Source organism: Diceros bicornis, chromosome 1 (genome assembly GCF_020826845.1).
Source record: "Diceros bicornis minor isolate mBicDic1 chromosome 1, mDicBic1.mat.cur, whole genome shotgun sequence".
Classification (NCBI taxonomy): Eukaryota; Metazoa; Chordata; class Mammalia; order Perissodactyla; family Rhinocerotidae; genus Diceros; species Diceros bicornis.
In genome coordinates this window covers 26,308,487-26,332,634 of record NC_080740.1, presented here as the reverse complement: position 1 = coordinate 26,332,634, position 24,148 = coordinate 26,308,487, and the positions used below count along the sequence as shown (strand labels likewise).

Here is a 24,148-nt window from a genome sequence, read left to right as displayed (position 1 = left end):
AAGTATCACTCATGGGGAAATAATTGGGTTACTTTGACATAAGGGAACATTTGCCATCTGGAATTTTTTTCCCAGTAATTAACCTTTAAATGTCCTGTGTTACATTTATTAAGTAAGATGGATTTTCTCTCAGGCCTTACAGGATCAGGGCCTTTTCACATCCTCTCCAAGAGGGAAGTGAGAAATGGATAGATATATCCTCCAAGAGGATTCTGAATGGATTCTTTAGAATTCTTGGCCTTAGTTTGGAGTTCTTTTATTTTTTTTTTTAAGTAAAAATTGTAACATTGTATTGTGGGGTTTATGATGCATTTAGATGTGAAATATATGACAACAGTAGTACAAAGGCTGGGGATATAAATGGAGTGACGCTGTCCAAGGTTCTTGCCATTTGCATAAAGTGGTGTAATATTAAGTCTAAGTAGACACTCATAAGTAAAATCTTTAATCCATTTTGAGTTGATTTTTGTGTGTGGCATATGATGAGTCCAATTTCATTCTTTTGTATGTGGTTGTCCAGTTGTCTCAACACTATTTATTGAAGAGAGTATCCTTTCCCCATTGTTTATTCTTGGTTCCTTTGTCATAAATTAATTGACCATATAGGCATGGGTTTATTTCTGGGCTCTCTATTCTGTCCCATTGATCTATGTGTCTTTTTTTTTTTACTGAATAAATTTGACATGTAACATTGTGTAAATTTAAGGTGTACATCGTGTTACTTTTATACATTTATATATTGTAATATGATTGCCATCGTAGCAATATTTATCATGTTACAGAATTATAGTACAATGTTATTGTCTATATTCATTATACTGTGCATCACACCTCTATGGCTTATTTACTAGTTACAAGTTTGTGGCCTTAAACACTATCAGTCCTATCCCCTCACCCCCCATCCCCTGGTAACCACCATTTTACTCTCTATTTTTTACAGGTTTAACTTTTTTAAAATCCACATATAAGTGATATCATACAGTACTTGTCTCTGTCTGACTTATCTCGCTTAACATAATGTGCTCAAGGTCCATCCATGTTGTCCCAAATGGCAGGATATTCACCTTCATCATGGCTGAATTATACTCTATTGTATATATATATGGCATCTTTTTTATCCATTCATCCGTTGATGGGCATTTAGGTTGTTTCCATTTTTGGCTATTGTGAATAATGCTGCAATAAACATATATCTCTTCAAAATCCTGTTTTCATTTCCTTTGGGTATATACCCAGAAGTGGAATTGCTGGATCATATGATATATCTATTATTATTTTTTGAGGAAACTCCATATTGTTTTCCAGAGTAGTTGGACCAATTTACAATCCTACCAACAGTATGTAAAGGTTCGCTTTTCACCATATCCTCACCAGCACCAGTTGTCTCTTATCTTGTTAATAATAGCCATTCTAACAGATGTGAGGTGATATCTCATTGTGGTCTTGAAATCTCATTGCATTTCCCTGGTGATTAGTGGTGTTGAGCATTTTTTCATGTGCCTGTTGGCCATTTTGATGTCCTCTTTGGAAAAATGTCTATTTAGTTCTTCTGCCCATTTTTGAATCAAATCTTTTTTATTAAATTGTATGAGTTCTTTATATATTTTGGATTGGTTTGCATATCCAATGTACGCATATCCAATGTACACATATCCAATGTACGGTTTGCAAAATTTTCTCCCATTTTGTAGGTTGTCTTTTCATTTTATTTATTGTTTCTTTTGCTGTGCAGAAGCTTTTGATTTTGATGTAGTCCCATTTGTCGATTTTTGCTTTTGTTGTTTGTGCTTTCAACATCATGTCCAAAAACTCATTGTCAAGACCAATATCAATGAGCTTCTTCCCTGTATTTTCTTCTAGGATTTATGATATGAATTCTTATGTTTAAGTCTTTGATCCATTATGACTTAATTTTTGTGAGTGGTGTCAGATAGGGATCCAATTTCATTGTTCTGCACATGTTCCTCCAGTTTTCCCAGCACCATTTGTTGAAGAGACTATCATTTCCCCTTTGGGTGTTCTTTGCTCCCTTTTCAAACCTTAGTGGACTGTGTATGCAGGGATTTAATTCTGGGCTCCATATTCTGTTCCATTGGTCTATGTGTCTATTTTTATGCCAGTACAATACTATTTTTATTACTATGGCTTTTTAGTATAGTTTGAAATCAGGAAGCGTGATACCTTCAGCTTTGTTCTTTTTTCTCAGGATTGCTTTGGCTATTTGGAATCTTTCGTGGTTCCAAACAAATTTTAGCATTTTTTCTTTTATTTCTGTGAAGAATGTCTTTGGTATTTTGGTGGGGATTGTGTTGAATCTGAAGATAGCTTTGGGTAGTATGGCCACTTTAACTATATTAATTCTTCCAATCCATGAACACAGGATGTAAAAGTATGCAACGCTTCACGAATTTGAGTGTTATCCCTGTGTAGGGGTTATGTTAATCTCTCTGTATCATTCCAATTTTAGTATATGTACTATTGAAGCAAGCACTGGGAATCTTACATCAGGGCAGACTACTGACAGCATGTCCTGTAAAGGGTGTCCTAAAACTCAGGGCTATCATTAGTCTGTAAGGAACTCATCTGAATTCAACAAAGCCAATGGACAAGGTCCAATGCCAAGGTGCCTGATTCTGCATGTGGAATGTAGGCTGGATCTTACCCTTACACACTCATTTTGCCAGGTAGTTTTGTAGAGCGCACACCCTACAAAACTCAATGTATAGTCCCTGTTTATTCTTCTATTTTTATTTAATTCCAGGCCAAATAGAAGAGATGGGTAATATAATTTCACAGAATGGGATATAAACACTCTCATTTTGGTTTTCCCTCAGAATCTTCTCTTGTTTAAATCTCCTGCCTGGTTTGCAAAAAGAAAAATAATTCATAGGAAAGTTATACCCTTTGCTGTAATCTTCACATCTTCAAAAGCAATATAAATAAGCTGTTATGAGACAGGACAAATGGAAGCTTTAAGATAGAAGTATTTAGGCTCTTTTACATTTCTTATATACCCACTTCATAATAGTTATTATGTTGAATTGGATTTCTGTGTATATTTTTCTCCTTACTCCCAAAACACATTCCCTAAAGGCAAGGAGAATACATTTCATATTTGAATTCTAAGCAAAGAGCACTGTGCCTGGCATACAGTTGGCATTTAAGGAATGCGTGATATTTCTTATTTTTCACTATTTTACTTCCTTAAGGAATACTGGAGGCAAGGATCTGAGATATAAATTTCAAAATAACATGCAGATTCTTTCTAATGAGACAAACAGATGGGCTGTTGTCAAAACTCTTCCATTTCTTTTCAAGACTACGACAGTTGGGTAGCACACTTTTACAAAGACTACACCTTACAATACTATTATAACTAATAGTTACATTTTTAATGCGAAGGCTCCTTTTTTTTTTCCTATTTTACTCCTGGAATCTGAGTAAGGAAATTATGTCAAATCCTGTGTCAATCATTATTAATTATATGATATTAAATGGCTACTTAATGACTCTAAACTCAGAGTTATATTTATGTTAGAAATACATGAGAATATATCTTCACTTACAATTGTGTCGCATTTGTTGAGCTTCTACACAAAGGCAGCACACAATTATTATTGCTGTGCTAGTATTCATTGAATACCCACTGGTAACATAGCATTGTGATAAAATATAGTAACTTGACAAATTGTAGCTTGGCTTTCAAATAGAAAAATGGATTTGAAATTGCCTCGAATAGGATTAAACACTGGAAGAAACAACAAACTGTATTCAAAGCATGATTGTATTCAGCTCATGATTCAACATACCTTGCGGTTCAGCCAGTGTTGTAGTTAAGGTTTATGGAATGCGTGCGGTGCTCATTTGTTTTCCTTTTGATCTCATTAAAAATATTCTCCTGTGAAGGATCTTACAGAATTTTTACTTTTAAACTACAGTATAGCAAAAGTACACTTTAAAACATTTGATATTGATTTTGTTCTACCCCAGAAGTACCATGATCTCAAGGCAACAATTTTTGGTAATCCAATAAAATAAAACTCTCTCCTCCTTCTCCATGCGGGTTTAGTGCCTGCAAGTAGAAAGACAACTTTTGTGGCATTATCACTGGAAGTTGTCATGTTTAAATCCTTTCCATTTACAGGAAAGTTCCATTGTTGCTCATCAGAATCAAGTAGAAAATTGGAGGCTGGGATACGAAAATCTCTCTGGTGATTGTTTAGCACAAGTGAACAATTTTGTTTTGGGACTAAAATAAACTTCCTATATCTATTTTTAAGAAATGCTTATAGTGTAAATATGTCATTCATGATCCTCCAAACATGAGCTTTGCAAAATGAGCTTGGAAATGGTCTCTATTTAAATCTAAAAAAAACTCGTGACAAAATGATACTAACTATAGAGCTTACAATGTTTTTTTGTCATTTAGAGAGAAAAATGTAAAGTCTCTGACTTCCTGTGGTAATTAGTGTCTCTTTTATGGAAGCATAAAATGCTTTAATGGTAATGTTGTGGGAAGTCATTTGGTTTTTATCAACTGCTGAAATTACTTTGGATGTTGTCACTAAAAATAGCGAGATATATAGGTGTGACAGGCAGTCAGGGTACAGCAGCTTGGCACATGCCTGCCTGAACCCGGCTTTCTCTTGAGGTTCAGATTAAAGGCCTTGTAGTTTCATTCCTCACACTATGGGAAGGTCATTGATTAATATTCCTTCAATTGATTTTATGGAGGTGACAAAGGAGAGTGTCTGGAAGAAAGGAGGTCAGAGTGGAAGAATGAGGGAGGAAGCAGCAATTAGGGAGACACTTGAATTTTTTTATTCGTTTATTTTATTTTTACCTTTTAGCAAAGATTAATCCAGCAAGTTTCTGAAATTTGATGACTGAATTCACCCATTTAAGCTTTATAAAAACAAGAGAATCTTTCAGTGATATTCTATGTAATTGTGAATAAGACCAATGCCAGAAAAGAGAAAAGAACTAACGAAGCAAGATAAAAGACAAGAGCAGAGAAAAGAGAAATGAGTGAAAAGTCTTCTTCAAGCTTCTGTATGATAAGAGATGGTGAGGGTCTCTCTGCTTTTTTTCAACTCAGTAAATCTGTTAACTTCTTTCTTTTGCTATCACTGTTCATTCTTGTCTCTCTCTACTCATTCCTATCTTCTCATTTTCCTTTCTAAATTTTCATCTTTATGAAAGCCCTCATGTTACACTTACAATTGTTATCCTAATACTGACTGCTAGAACCTTTCCATTTATTCCTATTTCCAAGGGATGGTTAAGGCTAATGAACCTGTGAACACCACAACCTTTCTAATTCTGGACATGGTGGCCCTCCACCAGAGAAAGGAGTTTCCTAAAGTCCTTGTCTGTGAGCAAATATTGAAGTGGGGCTAAGTGTACTTGGGTCACATAATGATGGCCAGTTAATCTGTTTCTGAGAACACATTATATTTTAAAACTTTTTTAACAATTCCATGATTATTCAGTTGTTGGCAGGTGGAGAAAGTAGTCCTAATTTTCGAATAAAAGTCTGAGATTTCTTGCAATTAGTAGTCCTGAGAGTTAAGTTCATAGGAATATGAATGGACTAAAAGGATAGCACATTTTATTCATTTAGTGAAGATAATTCTAGTTCAACTGATCATTTTCTCTTTCTGGGAGACCAGATGATAACATTCACAAGCCTAATTCAGAGTTAGTGTGGGAGCATGGGACAGTGTTCTGGCAAATGGGAATGTGAGAGGAAACGATGTGTCACCTCCAGTTTGAGGCATTTAAGAGTTAGTGTGTTTCTCCCTCTTGTCCATCTCTTTCTTGCCTTGACTTGGCAATCCTAGAAACCACTGAAGGCAGACATCAGGTAATGGAAGGAAATCCCTGCCTAGCTGCATTGAATTTTGAATTCTCATAAATGAGAAATAAATTTTTATAATACTAAGTCCCTGATATGTCAGGATTTATTGTTATTGCAGCAGAACCTACTCAATCCTGACAACTACATTTAGTACAGTATCCTGGCACATACTGCCCATTAAAAAATTATCACCATTATTATGATAATATCCTGTGTGCCTATTGGAAGATGAAATTACACTTTCTTTAATGATAGTAATCTCTATGAAAATTAAATTAAGATATGTTAGGAAAATATGATGGAATATGTATTAGGAATTCTTATTCACTGTGTGGTATGCTTTAGGATGAGAGCAATGGAGTCATTTCCATTTAGCTATATTGTGTCTTTTTATTTATGCAATCTCCTACATAAACAACGTCTTTAATTTTCAGAGCTATGACTTTAAAACTTAAGAAAATGGAAAAAAATTTAGAAGATGAGAAAAGAGAGAAGCGGAAAAAAGAAGTAAGAAGTACAAGAAAGAGAAGAAGAGAGAAAAAAATCATCTGTGGAGTTATTTTATAATATCACCTCCCTCAATAGACTACTGTAGTACTGGTGTATGTTTTCAAGACTACTAACTAGGAGAGCCAAAATCACTGAAATTACTGAGTATATTAAATGACTCGTTATAAAGAAGCTGAGTAGTGAAGGAAGCGCTCTAAATGTTTAAGCTGTGGTCATCAATCATGGTCTGACCATCAATATTGCTGAAAGTTTTAGGAGAAGATCCAGGAGAAATGACTGCACACAGATAGGTCTTATAATTAAAGAGATTATTTGACAGTTAACAAGTAAACTTAAATTTGTCAGTGAGTCTAACTTCATTTTTCTTAGATGAATTTCTAAAGTACACATTACACAGTTGTTATGATCTCAACACCCCCACTGTATACTTTGTTGAGAACTGTGCATGTATTGACATCCTCAAAGTATACTCCTGTTAGAAAAATGTAGCAACGTGCTCTAGCAGTGCATGTAAACTCTAGTTTCTCTTAAAATGCTTATGATTAGCTTGACATCTGGAAAATTGCTCTTTAACATCAATGGAGTAGTTTTATATCCGTTTGTATAAGATACCTATTTGAATCTTTTAAATTTATTATGCTTCTTCTTCTTGGCAGAAAAATGTCTCTCTCTATGAAGAAAAGTTAAAAGGAATTCATATATCTGCTAGTCAGGTTTTGCTGTGGCAAGACTGTTTTCTTGCCTGTGGATTGGATAATCAATCTGTGGTTTGGCTGAGATCAGCTAGGGTGAGATTCAGGGTTGCTCCACATATCTCTCATCCTGAAACTGAGGTGAAAGGAGGAGCGGTCATTGGGGGCCTGCTCTGTTCATGGTGGACAGCAGGAAGAAAAGAGGAGCAAATGGAAATATGTGATGGTTTTCAGAGTCTCTGCTTGACATTGCACCATTTCGTATCTGCCCATATTACTTTAGTGAAAGCAAGTCACGCGGGCAACATCAAAGTCAATGGGATAGAGATGTTAGTCCTATTCCAGTAGGAGGCCTCACAAAGTCTTTGAGACATAATTCTATTATTGGGAGAAAATGGAATGGCAGTGAACAGGAGCCATTCAATCACACTAGCTAACACCACATAAAATAGTGAACTCTGATGGATTAAAGACCTAAATATAAAAGGTAAAAATATAAAGTTAACAGAAGAAAATCTAGGAGACTATGTAGTGGTAGGAAGAACTTCTTAAACAAAAATGTGACAAACCAAATGAAAGAAAATTAATAAATCTGTTTACATCAAGATAGATTTCTTTTTAACGAAGGGCACGATGTACAAAGATAATAAACAGATAATAGATTGGAGGAAGATATTCATAACATCTAAAATCAACTAAGAATCAATACCTTAAATAAGAGAAATTATTTGAAAAGCACTATTCTAATACCAATATGTGTGAAAGATATGAGAAGGCATTTTCAAAAGATTAAAGCCAAAAAGCTACCAAGCACACATACAGGGAAGTCATAGAATTATTAGCAATCATAAATATGTGAATTAAAACAAGATAAAATACCACTTTAGAGCCATTACGCTGGCTAATATTAGAGTGCTAAATAATACTAGTAATGCGATAATGCAATAGGAAGCCTCACGCACGTCTAATGGAGTGTAAGTTGTTGTGGACATTTGGAAAGTAACCTAGTACCGGTGAGTCAATTTGTGTACACGCATCCCCTATGATGCCACAGTTCCTTTACTGGGTATATGATCCAGAGCTATCCTCACATAAAGTCATAAGGAGACGTATGAAAGGTTGTTCTTTCAGAAATATTGTGGGTGTTCTTTCTGGAAGACTTCCCTGAGCACTAAGGTGAGGTAGGGGAGGCAGCTCAAGTGCAAAATTTAAGGAGGCCCTCACTCTCAGTGTCACGTAAAACATGAGGACAGGAGAGTGCACTCACCCTGAGAGCGAGGGCCGCCTTAAATTTTGTGCCCTAGCTGCCTCACTTGCCTCACCCTAATCTCAGCTCAGGTGATAAATTGGAGTCAAATTAGGTGCCTGTCCCTTGAAGAGTGGGCGATGACATGAAGAAAACGCACAGGATGGAGAATTACACATCATTCAGAAGCAATGGATTAGAGATAAATGTAGCTGTAGGAGTGAGTTTTAAGTTAATTAAAAAAAACCCAGGAAACATTCCTATTTTGAAAATGAACATATCAAATAGTATTTTATTTAAGAAGCAAATATTAAGACAAAGCCAAAGCAAATATATTTTACTGGCTATACTAAGAGAAAAATTAAAATTAATAGTATAGCCTATTTAAAAATGTTCATAATGGGGGCCGGCCCAGTAGCATAGTGGTTAAGTGCGTGCGCTCCGCTTTGGCGGCCCAGAGTTTGCAGGTTCGGATCTCGGGCACACACTGACGTACTGCTTGTCAAGCCATGCTGTGGCGGCGTCCCATATAAAGTAGAAGAAGATGGGCATGGATGTTAGCCCAGGGCCAATCTTCCACAGCAAAAAAGAGGAGGATTTGTATCGGATATATCAGGGCTGATCTTCCTCACACACACACAAAAAATTTTCATAATGTAACTTCTTTAAAATTGATGAAACTAAAACATGTATTTTTTATAATCATAAAATCAAAATCATTTTATATATCAGAAGTTTTTAAATATGTGGGGAAAAGGTTTATATTATTTGGTAAAACCCTATCATATACTTTTTGATGCTCCCCAAAATAACTGACATATCTATTTCTCAAGTCCATTTTAAACATTATGTAACTGACTTTGATGTGCGGGCGCACTGTGATCTATTTCACCCAAAGACTTTGCTGAGCTTTTGGTATATACTCTGTATTTCTGCAAATTACAAATAAAATATAAAAATAACATCACTACAAATTTGAGAAAAATTGTAGAAGGTTTGGAGAGCTTTTAGTAGTATTAAGAGTTGAAGTTCAATGTTGTGGTCCATTTTTAAATCAGACTTTTTGATAGCTTTATCAACTTTTGCTATCATACCCTGAATGAGAATAGTAACTGAAGATGGGAACTTTCAGTATGGCAGAGAACTGCCAGATACCCACAAAGGGATTCTGGATATTTGGAAGAGATCCCTGGTGGTCCCCAAACAGAAAATCTGGTCTACCGTCTGCTACAATCCAGCTTTCTGACTCTGTCTCTTTCTTTCCTCAATATTTTCAAATTCTTCCATGTCTTCACTTTCAAAATATAACCGTTAATTAAATGTGTGCTATATCTCAGGAAGGTATTGGCAGAAGGGGAATTCATCAATTGGTTTGAAAGTGCTTTTAAAAAAATAATGTTTATATTTCTACATTTACTGATACTCAGTATTGGAATAGTTATTTTTGGAATATGCTTTAAAATAGAACAGCAAAATAAAGTCATAATCTAAATTTCCTTGCATAAGAGGTAGTAACTCTCAACATGAGTTTGTTTTTCAGTCCTATTTAATTTGGAAACTGGCTTATTTGAATACCCTTTAGCAGAAACCCTCTTTACCCAGCAATAAAGAAGGGCATAATGTCAGATTTTAAACTGCTTTGTTTTCCAAGTCATACAGCAAATAGTTACTTCCTTCTCTAGGTGCTTTTAATTATAGAATAGGATGGTCAGTGGTATAGTCCCAGCCAAGTTATATATACACAGTGAACAAGATTTACAGACAGCAGGTAACATTGTGTGCACAGATTGCATGTTCATTAGATTACTATTCTGATGTCTGTAGCCTAATTTGGAACAAATGGACTAGATTTCATGCCAGTCTTGTGCTTGGCAAGCCACAGGGCTGGTGCAATGCTGCTTCCTGGGGGTGCTACAGAGAAGCTTACCCACCCGGCCTGAACACAAGTGGATATCTCTCTTGCCTTGTGATTCTCCCTTTCAATAGGCACAAGACTCATAAATGTGAGGGAAAGAAACATCAAGGACTACGTAGGACGGCTAGTCTTTCCCCTGCCACAAACACTACTACTGCAACTATGACTACTGCTACTACTACTATTGATTAAATACTGTTTGTAAAAGATTTATGTGGGTAATATTATATGTATAAAGATTATATAGATTATAATATTATTTCTATTTTATACATGAGAAAAATTAAGTTTGGAGAGATGATTTACTCAAAGTCATACTTTCAAGGTTAAAAGAGAAGCATTCTGAATTAAGAATCCACATGCTTGGAAAATTATAAAGAGTAGGCTAGTAGCACTTTAAACTTTTTATTTAAAGCTTTTTTATTTCACCAAGAATTATATAATTATTTGGTAATACTGTCCTTGATATAAACCAGGTACTATAAACCCCCGTGCATCACTTCAATGTGTCTGCTATACCCATTTTCCATTAAAGTTATACCACAACTCATCATTTATATTTCAGTTGGTGATGCTTTTTATAAACTAAGTGGTTTCTCACTGGAAGCTACAATTTGGTCATTTTAAGAGACTTAGTCAGTCATATGACTAATGAACATGGATGTCACTGCTATTATTTATGTCACATTAGATAATCATAGGTATTATATACCAACACTAAAGAAAAGTGGCTGAATTAACCATATAAGGAGCCAATACTTTATTTAAAAAAGTTGTTAGAGAATAATGTGTTGCTTTTCTCTATTAGGTGAAAATTCAGAATTATTTAAATGCACTAATTTGCAAATTGAAGTTAACTGCATTCATTAAAGCTATACTTACCTACAATGATTCTGACTTGATTATGAATATTATGATTGAATTATAGTTATGCAAATGCCATTTAAATTTACTTTCATGTGTCACTTCAATCATAATCTCAACAATCATGGTAAAGTTAAACAAAATATATTGTTATAAAAATGTAATCGTGTCATGTAGAGTATATATGGATATCTGTATGTATTTAAATATTGTCTATGACTAAAACTTAGTTATTTCTCTAACAACAACTAAGTAACTAATAATAATAATAATATCTTCTAAAAGAGTGATGACTACTCGAGTTTTATGGCAGTCATAAGTATTCTCTGTACGATGTTATATAAAATAATACAAGACTGTGTGTGCCATCTACCGTCCGTACCAGGTTCAGTGGTAAGCGCCTTACTTGCGTTATGTCTTTTAATCTTCCCAAGAGCTCCATGAATCTGAAAAATTTTTGATGAGAACTTCTATTGGCAAAGTTGCATTCTAGACACTGGGGATGCAGCAATGAATCAACAGACAAAAATCCCTGCCCTAAAGCTCACATTCTTGTAGAGCTACCTGGAGCTCTTAGTGGCGCTCACATTCGAGTTGGGGAAAAAGATTAAAAATAAGTAAAATATAAATAAAACAAAAATATGATATTAATATTTGTTTTAAACAGAAAAAGAAAGTAGGGAATTAGGATAGGAAGTGTCATGGAGAGGGAGCATAACTTTAGGAAGGGTTCAAGGAAGTTTTCATGAAGAAGGTAACATACGACCGAAGACCTGAAGAAAATCAGAATAAAAGCAAAATATCTATCTGTAGGAAGAGCTTTTGTAGCACAGAGAGCAAAGGCAAAGCCTCTGAAGTAGGACTTTGCCAGGAAAGAGGGAGCCCAGAGAGTGGAAGAGAGAATGTGTGAGACGAGGTTAGAGAGGTCACTTGCTCCAAATCACACGACACAGGTGACAACTGCCAAAGCAAGAACTTAAACTGTAAGAAATAAATGACAGGCAGTCAATCAGATCAGTAAGATAAATAGATGAATGGGTGAATGAATAAATAAATAAATGATAGATAAGTAGATATACAGGTAGAAAAATTGATTAATAGTTACCCAGTTATTTTATTATTCCTTCTAAGAACTTGTTCAGTCCAGTTTGATGACTAAAGCAGGGGATACTTACTATAGGAGGAAGAAACTGAGTAACTATGTATATGGCTGCCCAATATTACACGAAGTGTCAGAGTCAGATACAGAATTGAATGCACTCGAGAACTTTGAGAATCATTAGAAAAAAGGTTAAGAAATTATATCCCTAAATTTGATACCTTCAAAACGAGAATAAATACTTTGCAGAACACGTTCATATTATGCTATAATCACCACAGCTTCTTTAAAGCATATATAGGTTTAATATTCATATTCTGGCACAGCCTCTTATTGTACATCTGATCACTTCTCGTAGTTCAGGAATCTCAATAACAACCTGTTCTGTACCAGTACTGCTCACACTGTAAATGGAGAAGTCCAACACAGAGCAATAAGCAGCAAGAAGCAAGACAGAGGGGAAAACAGGACAAACTGAGTGGTTGGGAAGATCTTGGCCAAGTGGATGAGAGAAACAACAATCCTCTCTTCAATTACGAAAAAGATGGTGTTGATTAGAATAAAACCTGTTGGGCAGTAACAAGTTATTTTAACATCCTGAAAGGACTAGTGTGCTAGCCAAAATAACTTTTTTCCATGTGTAAGGAATTTACAGAGAGAATTTGCTGATTAGATCTTCTGAAATATAAAGGTTCTTTATTTTTGTGATGCCAATTTCTTGATTTCTGTCAATAACTTTCAGCCAAAGACCTTCAGGAACGCGCGGAATGTGAAGGAGTTGGGTACTCGCTGCAGTGAGGGAGAACATGCACCACGGGGGAAGGTGGAGTGTCTCATAAAAGGATGTTAGAAAGAATCTGTTAGGGGATTTGAGTTTTGGTTTGGTAGTTTAGGGGAGGGTCTAAGGAAGACAGGGCTCACTGCAATGGACACTGGCAGAAAGCAGGGGCAATTCTGTGACTGGGTAAAGAAATAGCAGCCACTCGTTTAGTAAGGAGAGTGTTCGTTTTCTTCTGGGTGGTACAGGGACCTTCTTTTCGTCTGTACTTAGACAAAATTATGAAGTGGACTTGCTTTTTCTCATTTGATCATGTCTCAGAGTAACCTCGTCTGAAGTTGGTATATTTTGAGATTGTTTGTCATATGGGAATATAAACGGCCTACATGTGAGTGTCAGACCAGCTTCTGAACGTCAAGGGCTGCTGTCTCTCTTCTTTTCCTCACATTTCTCAGCACTTTCTAAGCAGGGAAAATTAGCCTACATATTACAACACAAACAATTTTGATAAACAATATAAATTATATGCAAAATTTAAAAAATATCCCTGTGAATATACAGAAGGAATGAATTATTAAATTATTTACTGCAATCCTAAATAATTTTTAACTTTGAATTTACCGTTTTAATAACCTGTTATTTCTTCTAACGGCCAAGAAGTAATTTCTAGAAATAAAATTTCTAGGATTAAATTTTAAAAATAATTTCTAGAAATAAAAACTCCTTCACTTGTTGGAAATATGTGCCATAACAGTTTGTTCACAAAATAACACACTCAGTAAATTCAATATTTATATATCTTTTAAAAAGACGTAGCAGAATATCATTTTTAGTGAATGCTCTAGTTATTAATAATATGAAATAGTCTGTGCAATATAAAATATATTTTACGTTGTTTACATTTGATCATTTATGTCATTTGGCTCATATTCTTTGAAGCTCAATATCCTCAGAGATTTAAATGACTAAAAATTTTTCAACATCTCTTTATCGGAGGCAATATTTTTCTCACTTTTTCTTATATCCTCTTCTAAGTCTATCTTTTGCCTCATTAAATTTTTAAAAACAGACTTTATTTTTTGGAACAGTTATAGGTCTTCAGAAACACTGAGAAAATAGTAAAGAGAGTTTCCATATACCCCACACCCAGTTTCCCTTATTAACATCTTCCATTAGTATGGTATACTTGTTATAATTAATGATCAAATATAATCTTTATTAAAGTTGACAGTTTATTCACATTTATTTTTTACCTAGTGTCCTTTATCTGTTCCAGGATGCCATGTAGGATACCATGTTATATTTAGTCATTGTATCTCCGTAGACTCTTCATGGCTGTGACATTTTCTCAGATTTTCCTTGTTTTTTGATGACCTTGACAATTTTGAGGAGCACTGGTCAGGTACTTTGAAGAATGCTGAGCTGTTGGAATTTTCTAATGCTTTCCTCGTGATTAGACTGGGGTTGGATTTTAGGAAGGAATACCACGGAGGTAAATGGACATTTTCATCACATCATACCAAGGGTATGCATTACTAACATGATTTATCATTGTTGACGTTGACCTTAATCACCTGGCTAAGTTAGTATTTGTCAGGTTTCTCCCCTGTAAAGTTACTCCCACCCGACCCTTTCCATACTCCATCCTGTACTCTTTGGAAGAAAAGTCACATGTACATCCCAGTCTTAGGAAATGGGGAGTTATGATCTCTCTCCTGAGGATGGGGTATCTATATAAATTATTTGGAATTCTTCTGCATAGATTTGTCTCTTCTCCCACTCTTATTATTCAATCACTTATTGATATAAGTATGAATTCATAATTATTTTATCCTTAAGGTTATAATCTAATACTATTTTATTGGTTTTCTTGCTTAGATGGTTTCAGCTTTGGCCATTGGGAGCACGTTCAGCTGGCTTCTGTGTTCCTTTAACATAGGCCCATCAATGTATGTGTGTGTGTGTGTGTGTGTGTGTGTATTTGTATGTGTGTATTTTTTTTTTTTTGTACATCCTTATTTTCTGGCAATACAAGATGCACCAGGCTCATCTTGTATATCTCATACCCAGGCCTACACTCAGTCATTTTCTCAAAAAGCTCTGATTCCTCTTATTGGAAAAGGGTATTAGAAATCTAGGTCTGGGTGCTGGGGGTGCTCATTGCTACTGGGTTTTCATTGCTTTTAGGCCCTCCGAGCTGAAAGAGCAAGGAAATATATGTCTGTATAGTTACCCATGTGCATGTACATATATATAAATAGTTGTATATCTATCCATCAGTATCTTTATTAAGGTACATATGACTTCATATTGATGTCTTCAACTCAAGTTTATTTCATCAATTATTCTAGACTACTCCCCTTGCTTATCTGTAAATTCCCACTCCAACAGTGAGAAGTCTGGCTGCTGTCAGCCACAATCCATTTAATTGCTCGGTTCCAGAATACAGGCATAACACTATCAGAATTTTTAACTTGTACTCCCAAGGGACACAACTTTATGAATTAGAGTACAGTGCTCATGTTCAGTTCCTTTTGCCTTTAATCTTACAGAAGCCACTCATATCTAAATTTACTAAGGTCAGCACCTATACCCCCAATTGTCTTCAGTAATCCTGTTTAATATGTTTGTAATGTGGGTGGATACTTTTGTCACAGTCTGTATTCCGTTTTCAGATCCTTTGTTCGCTTAAATAATTTTTTTAAAACTTGCAACATTAAGGTTTGGTTTTTACGTTTTAAAGTTCTAAGGATTTTAAGAAATGCATAATGTCATGCACCCACCATGACAGTATCATACAGAATAGTTTCACTACCCGAAGAAAATCACCTATCCAACCCTTCCCTCATGCCCCAAAATCCCTGGAAAAGTCTGAACATTTGACCATTTCTATAGTTTTTCTTTTCCAGAATTCATGTAATTAGAATTGTACAGTTTATAGCCTTTTCAGACTGGCATCTTTCACTTCAAAATATGCATTTAAGGTTCCTTCATGTCCTTTCATGGCTTGATAGCTCATTTCTTTTCACCACTAAGTAGTATTCCATTGTATGGATGTGCCACAGTTTGTCTATCTACTTGCCTAACAAAGCATATCTTGGTTGCCTCCAGTCAAGGCAATAATGAATAAGGCTGCTATAAGCCATCATGTGCAGGTTTTGTGTGGACTTGAGTTTTCAAGTCAATATCTAACAGTGTGACTGCTGGATTATATGGTAAGATAAGGTTTAAATTTCTAAGAAATTGACAAACTATTTTCCAGAGTGGCTGTGCTGTTTTGCATTCCCACCAGCAATGAATTCCTCTTTCACTATATCCTTGCCAGTATTTGGTGTTGTCAATTATTTTGATTTTTATCCATTCTAATAGGCATATAGTACTCTGGTTGTTTTAATTTGCAATTTCCTAATGAAAAATGACATTAAGCATTTTGTCATTTGCTTATTTACCATCTATATATCTTTTTGAAAATATATATTTGATCTATTTATCTGTTTAGGTTTCTTGACTGATTTTTGTGTTGTTTGTTTTCTTATAGTTTCAAGAGTTTTTTATATATTTTGAGTAGAAGTTCTTTATCAGATAGATGTTTTCCAAATATTTTCTCTGAGTCTGTGGCTTGTCTTTGATTCTCTTAACAGTGTCTTTTGCAGAGCAGAAGATTTTAATAAAGTTAGATTTTTCAGTTTTTTGTTCATGAATCATGCTTTTGGTGTTGCTCACATTATCTTGCTTTTAATTGAGGTATAATTGATATACAACATTATATAACTTTCAGGCATATAACATAATGATTTGATGTTTGTATATATTGTGAAATGATCACCACAGTAAGTCTAGTTAGCATCTGTCACCATATAGAATTTTTCTCTTGTGATGAGCACTTTTAAGATTTACTCTCTTAACAACCTTCAAATACACAGTACAGTATTATTAACTATAGTCACCATGCTGTACATTACATCCTCATGGCTTATTTTATAACCAGAAATTTGTACCTTTTGACTCCCTTCACCCATTTTGCCCACCCACCACATACCACCTCAGGTAACCACTAATCTGTTCTTTATATCCATGAGCTCATTTTTTGTTTGTTTGTTTTTATTTTGTTTTTTAGATTCTATGAGTATAGATATCTATGAGCTTGGTGTTTTTTTTTTTCTTTTTAGATTGCACATGTAAATGACATCATATTGTATTTGTCTTTCTCTGTCTGACTTATTTCACCTAGCATAATGCCCTTAAGGTCCACCAACGTTGTCACAAATGGCAAGATTTCCTTCTTTTTTATGGCTGGATAATATTCCATTGTGTATATATACTACATTTTCTTTTTCCATTCATCTCTCAGTGGACACTTCGGTTGGTTCCATGTCTTGGCTATTGTAAATAACGCTGCAATGATCATGGGGGTGCATGTACCTTTTTGAGTTAGTGTTTTAATTTCCTTTGGATAAAAACCCGTAAGTGGAATTGCTGGATCATACAATAGTTCTATTTTTAATTTTTGAGGAACTTCTATACTGTTTTCTGTATTTTCTGCACAAATTTACATTGCCTCCAACAGTGCACAAGGGTTCCCTTTTCTTCACATCCTGGCCAACACTTATCTCTTGTCTTATTAATAATAGACATCCTAACAGGTATGAGATGATATTTAATTATGGTTTTTATTTGCATTTCCCTGATCATTAGTCAGATTGAACATTTTTTCTCATGTACCTTTTGGTCATCTATATATCTTCTGTGGAAAAAGTGTCTATTCAGATCCTCTGCCCATTTTTCAGTTGGATTGTATTTTGTGACTGAGTTGTATGAGTTCCTTATATATTTTTATATTAACTACTTATCAGATATATGATTTGCAAATATTTTCCACCATTCAGTAGGTTGCATTTTCATTTTGTTGATTTCTTTTGCTGTGCAGAAGCTTTATTTTGATATAGTCCCATTTGTTTATTTTTGCTTTTGTTGCCTTTGCTTTTGGTGTCAAATCCAAAAAATCATCTCCAAGACTGATGTCAAGGAGCTTACTGCCTATATTTTCTATTAGGGGTTTTACGGTTTCAGGTCTTACATTCTTTAATTCATTTTGAGTTAATTTTTGCGTATGGTGTGAGGTAGTGTCCAGGTTTCTCAATACTATTTATTGAGGAGACTGTCCTTTCCTCATTGTATATTCTTGGCTCTCTTGTCATAAATTAATTGACCACACAGGTATGGGTCTATTTCTGGGCTTTCTGTTCTGTTCCCTTGATCCATGTGTCTGTTTTTATGCTAATACCATGCTGTTTTTATTACTATAGCTTTGTAACATAGTTTTAAATCAGGGATTGTGATACCTCCAGCTTTGTTCTTTTTTCTCAAGATTGCCCTGACTATTTGGGGTCTTTAGTGGTTCTGTACAAATTTTAGAATTGTTTTTTTCTATTTCTGTGAAAAATGCCATTGGAATTTGGATAGGGATTGCGTTGGACCTGTAGATTGCTTTGGGTAGCGTGGACATTATAAAAATATGAATTCTTCCAATACCTGAGCATGGAATAGCTTTTCATTTATTTGTGAATAAATTTGATTCATCTTCAATTTCTTTCATCAATCTCTTATAGTTTCAGAATACAGGTCTTTCACCTCCTTGCACCTAGAATAAAATACCTAGGAATAAATTCAATTGTAAATATGATTATTTTCTTAATTTCTCTTTCTGATAGTTCATTATTAGTGTATAGAAACACAACAGATTTTTGTATATTGATTTTGTATCCTGCAATTTTACTGAATTCATTGATTAGTTCTAACAGTTTTTGGTGGAGTCTTTAGGGTTTTCTATATAAAAATATCATGTCATCTGCAAATAGTGATGATTGTACTTGTTCCTTCCCAATTTGGATGCCTTGTATTTCTTTCTCTTGCCTAACTGCTCTGGCTAGAACTTCCAATGTGACGTTGAATAAAAGTGGCAAGTGTGGGCATCCTTGTCTTATTCCTGACCTTAGAGGAACGGCTATTAGCTTTTTACCATTGAGTCTGATATTAGCCGTGGGCTTGTCATGTGTGGCCTTCATTATGTTGAAGTACTTTCCCTGCTTTTTTGAGAGTTTTTATCATAAATGGATATTGAATTTTGTCAAATGCTTTTACAGGTCTATTGAGATGATGATATGATTTTTTATCCTTCATTTTGTTAATGTGATATATTACATTAATTGATTTGCTGATGTTGAAGCGTCCTTGCATCCCTGGAATAAATCCCACTTGATCATGGTGTATGATCTTCTTAATATATTGTTGAATTCAATTTGCTAATATTTTATTGAGGACTTTTGCATTTATATTCATCAAGGATATTGGCCTGTAATTTTCTTTTCTTCTGATGTCCTTGTCTGGTTTTGGTATCAGAGTAACGCTAGCCTTGTAAGATGCGTTTGGAAGTGTTCCCTCTTCTTCTTTTTCTCAAAGAGTTTGAGAAGAATTGGTAATAATTCTTCTTTGAATGCTTGGTAGAATTCACTAGTGAAGTGTCTTGTCTTGGACTTTTGTTTTTTGGGTTTCTTTTTTTTAAATTACTGATTCAATCTCCTTACTAGTAATTGGTCTATTCAGATTTTCTATTTCTTCATGATTTAGTCTTCATAGCATGTTTGTAGGAATTTATCCATTCCTTCTAGGTTGTCCAGTTTGTTGGTGTATAACTGTTTGTCGTAGTCTCTTATGATCCTTTGTATTTCCGTGGTATCAGCAGTAACATCTCCTCTTTCATTTCTGATTTTAGAGTCCTTTGTTTTTCTTGGTGAGTCTAAGAGTTTGTCAATTTTATCGTTTCAAAGAATGAGCTCTTAGTTTCATTGATCTTTTCTAGTGTCTTTTTAGTCTCTATTTCTTTTATTTTTGCTGTGATCTTTGTTATTTTCTTCCTTTTACTAACTTTGGGCTTTGTGTTTCTTTTTCTAGTTTTTTGAGGTATAAAGTTAGGTTATTTGAGATTTTTCTTGTTTCTTTAGGTAGGCATTTATTATGAACTTTCCTCTTAGAATTGCTTTTGCTGCATCCTATAAGGTTTGGTATATTGTATTTTCATTTTAATTTAGCTTTAGGTATGTATTTTTCTTTTGATTTCATTGTTCATCCATTTGTTGTTCAGTAATGTGTTGTTTAATCTCCACATATTTGTGAGTTTTCCAGTTTCTTTTCTAGTTTCATACCATTGTGGTCAGAAATCATTGCTATGATTTCAGTCTTCTTATATTTATTAAGACTTCTTGTTCTGTGACCTAACATATGATCTGTTGAGAAGAATGTGTATTCTGTTGCTTTTGGATGGAATATTCTGCATATATCTGTTAAGTCCTTCTGGTCTACTATGTCACTTAAGGCTGATGTTTCCTTATTGATTTTCTGTTTGGATGATCTTTTCATTGATGTAACTGGGGTATGAAAGTCCCCTACTACTATTATATTGCTGTCTATTTTTCCCTTTAGGTCTGGTAATATTTCCTTTATATATTTAGGTGCCCCTATGTTGGGTGCATAAATATTTATGTATGTTATCTTCTGATTTCTAAGGTCTGCATCGTCCATAGAGAGTGCATGTCCTATTGAATCATATATTCCCATTTGTCTGAATGCCAACTAAAATATTTACTTAGTGACTTGCTTATTTTCCATATTGTACAACTAGGAGAGTGGCTGCAAAATGTTTTAAATACACTACATAGAGTTCTATAGATATTTTTAAACCTTCTAATATAACTAGTGAAAATACCTAGAATATATATATATGTAGTTATATATTAAACACCTAAACTTTAGCTACACTTAAACTTTATCTAAAAAATGTTTAAAGAAATCTTTTGGAGGGGTAAAAGTTATATGTGTATATAACTAGGTTTTAAAATTTATTTCTTGAATAATGTGGCATTTGGAGTGAGCAACTTATATTAATAATCAAATTTATTTGAGCTATGCCTTCATTTGAAAATTAAAATGCAAATTTAGACCTTAATTTGAGTGAACCTGGACAGAGAAAATGGTGTCTAATATAGCTAGTTAATTGAGGCATCTGCTTAACTCAAATTATCCTGATAAACAATTTCCTTAATCACCTGTGTACGCTGAAACAACTTATAAATTAGTAAGTTAAAAAATGTGCATTGAGGCTTATACAGTTAACAGATGTTTTCATGATTTGTGGAACACATGGATCCTTATGCCATGTTCAATTTAGAGAAAACCTCTCTCAGCATTATCATTTCTCATTATTATGAATATCGTGAAAATTTCACAAACTGGAATGCCAAGATCATTCACTAGATATTGGACTTACATTTGTTTAACACTATGTGATTTTATCATTGTCATCCCTTTGATAGCACTAAATAGCACTTTTTATAGTATAATTTGATTTACTATACACTTTAAAATAAACTTTTGAAAATTTTTTCTCCAATGTGAAGTATTATATTATGTAGCCATGATAATAAATTACTAATACTATTGGCCATAGCATCAGGATTATTGACATGAATCCCATGCATGTGAGGTCAAATGAAAATTATAAAAGGTGATCCTGTTAATCTAGGGGTGGGAAATGAGAAGACTGGCTCTTAGTAAACAAGGGGTTTTCATCTATTCATTCATCTAAAGTTTCCAAAGTCTGTTGCTAGGGGGAAAAAAAATGAAGTATTACCTTCAAAAATGTTGAAGTCTGAATTGAAAAAAAAAATGCTACACAGTAATAACTTCAAATTACTGTAATCTCCTTTACTCCTCAAAACATTATAAATCATAATGACAATGAACCAGAGGCTTCATTGTTCTCTCAAATAATAATGAGTTCTAGATGAGTAGGCAAGTGGATATCTGTAAGATTATTTAAGTGCTTTGATTTAGAGTAGTCAATGAGCTCATAAAAGCGCAGAAGACAACTGAAGGTAAACAGCATAAAGCAGATATGGTAATTTAACACTGGCTTATTCTCTAGATGCTTGAAGAATATGCACAGCTTATAGGTTAAGAATAACCACTGCATTGGGAAAAGGAGGAGGTATTAGTCAGAGGGTACACTTAGACAAGAAGAATAACTCCTACAGATCTGCTGTTAAACATAGTGCCTATAGTTAACAATACTATACTGTATACTTAAAAATTTGCTAAGAAGGTAGATCTTATGTTAAGTGTTCTTAACACAAAATAATAATGATAATGGCAGGAGGAAACTTTTGGAGATGATGGATATGCTTATCACATAGATTGTGGTGATAGTTTCCTGGGTGGATACTTATCTCCAAACTCATCAAGTTGTATACATTAAATATGTACAGCTTTTTGTAAATCAGTCATACTTCAATACAGTGATTTAAAAAAAAGCAAGCAAGCAAAAAGAAAAGGGATGAATAATTGCTGATTTGGCAAAAACTACTCAAGTCCATATCAGCTGGTATATTAGATGGTCTGAAGAATTAAAACTAGATTTGATAATAAATTTTATTATCAGCCATATTTTATATGTGCATGAGAGGGAGGGTAATTTAAAAATGTTTTTAAAATAGAGATAATTTTTGTCTTTTCATTCCTTATATAATTTCTATTCAAGATCAAGATGGTAATGTATTTTTGCATAAAATTTTGTTTTTTTCCATTTCACATATTTGTGTGTGAATTAAAAGATTATAATTTACGTCAAATTTTGTAACTGAATTTTTTTGAGAAGAGAAATTGAGTGATGCAATAAATACTACTTACTTGTTAAAAAAATGGCTTTGAGAAGAAAACAAGCACAGTTTCATGGTAACTGAACCAGAAAAAATTGAACTTGGTCTTTTTTACTCTCTTTTGAATGCATTAATATATTCAATGATTGAGGATGTTGACTATCCCATGCTCATTCTTCCTCAAATTCTTAAGGAGAATTTACAAATGTTCATTTGCAATCCATGACAAATAGAAGAGGGACCCCTGGGATACAGAGAGGGGCTTCATGGTCCATTTACATCACCATTTATTTTCCCAGCAAAACTTTAGTGCTTCATATTGGGATAGGATAAGACAAACAAAGGCTCAGCCCTCCAGGAATTACTCTACAGTCCCTTAACATCATAGATTGAGTGGCTCTTTAAATTCGACAGTTGTTGACTTCAGATAAGATGCCTGTCTTCGAATCCAGGAGATTGTATAAGCGTTACTGGCACCTCCACGCCATGGTAGGAGCAAAGAAGATGTGGCACGAATTCATGATAATAAACCTGTACCAGTAGTCTTTAAGCGCATATGACCAGGATTATCCTCATTTGACAAAAGTTTAATTAATACATAGACAAAATGTAATGGAGGCCCATATAGAAGCTAACATTAGTAACTTAAAATAAAGCAATATTGATTTTTTATGGAGGTGACTATATTGAAAATACTACTCACTTCTCACCTTATAGGGAACCCAGCAATAAGGTTCCTAGAATCCCATTGCATATTGGCCTCTGCAAGTAGTAAATTGCTGTGATCACACACAATTCATTAACATGGCATACAACAATGAAAGGCTAATCCTCCCTTTTTATAAAATTACCCCAGAAGGAATCAAAAGATTGGAAGTGTATTAAGAATGTGGAAAACATATTCCTTAGGTATGATTAGTGAACAAAAAGTTTTGTTTAAAAAATGAAAGAAGTCAAGAGAAAGGAAAACACAAAACAATAAATCAAGGTGCAAGTATTAGTTTTGATGTTTTCATGGTTTTCTATTGAGAGACAAATTCCTAGTCAGAGTATTAGACACAGAGCAAAATCATTGAGGTATTTATTTACAAGAGGTATTATCTCAAAAGCTTTGTGTTAGTTTCCTATTGCTTCTATAACAAGTTATTACAAACTTAGTGGCTTAAAACAACACAAATTTATTCTCTTATAGTTCTGGAGGTCAGAAGTTTGAAATGGGTTGCACTGGGTTAAAATCAAAGTGTGAGATGGGATGTGTCCCTTCTGAAGGCTCTAAGGGAAGAATCAGTTTTCTTGGCTTTTCCAACTTCTAGAGGCCACCTGCCTTCCTTGGCTTGTGGCCCCACATCACTCAGATACCTGCCTACATTAATCACCTCTCCTTCTGATTCTAACTCTCCTGCCACCTCCTTCCTTACAAGAACTCTTGTGATTATATTGAGCCTATTCAGATAATCTAGGAATCTCCTGTCTC

At 34.3% G+C, this 24,148-nt stretch overlaps 1 long non-coding RNA gene and 1 other non-coding gene across 2 annotated transcripts in view; one reads left to right on the top strand and one right to left on the bottom strand.

Moving 5' to 3' along the window:
- Positions 1-24,148, top strand: part of LOC131401020 (uncharacterized) — a 168,902-nt gene that overhangs the window by 128,882 nt on the left and 15,872 nt on the right. The window lies entirely within an intron of this gene.
- LOC131410511 (U6 spliceosomal RNA) lies at positions 2,386-2,491 on the bottom strand. The gene has a single exon (XR_009221271.1). It is a non-coding gene; the product is annotated as a U6 spliceosomal RNA (small nuclear RNA).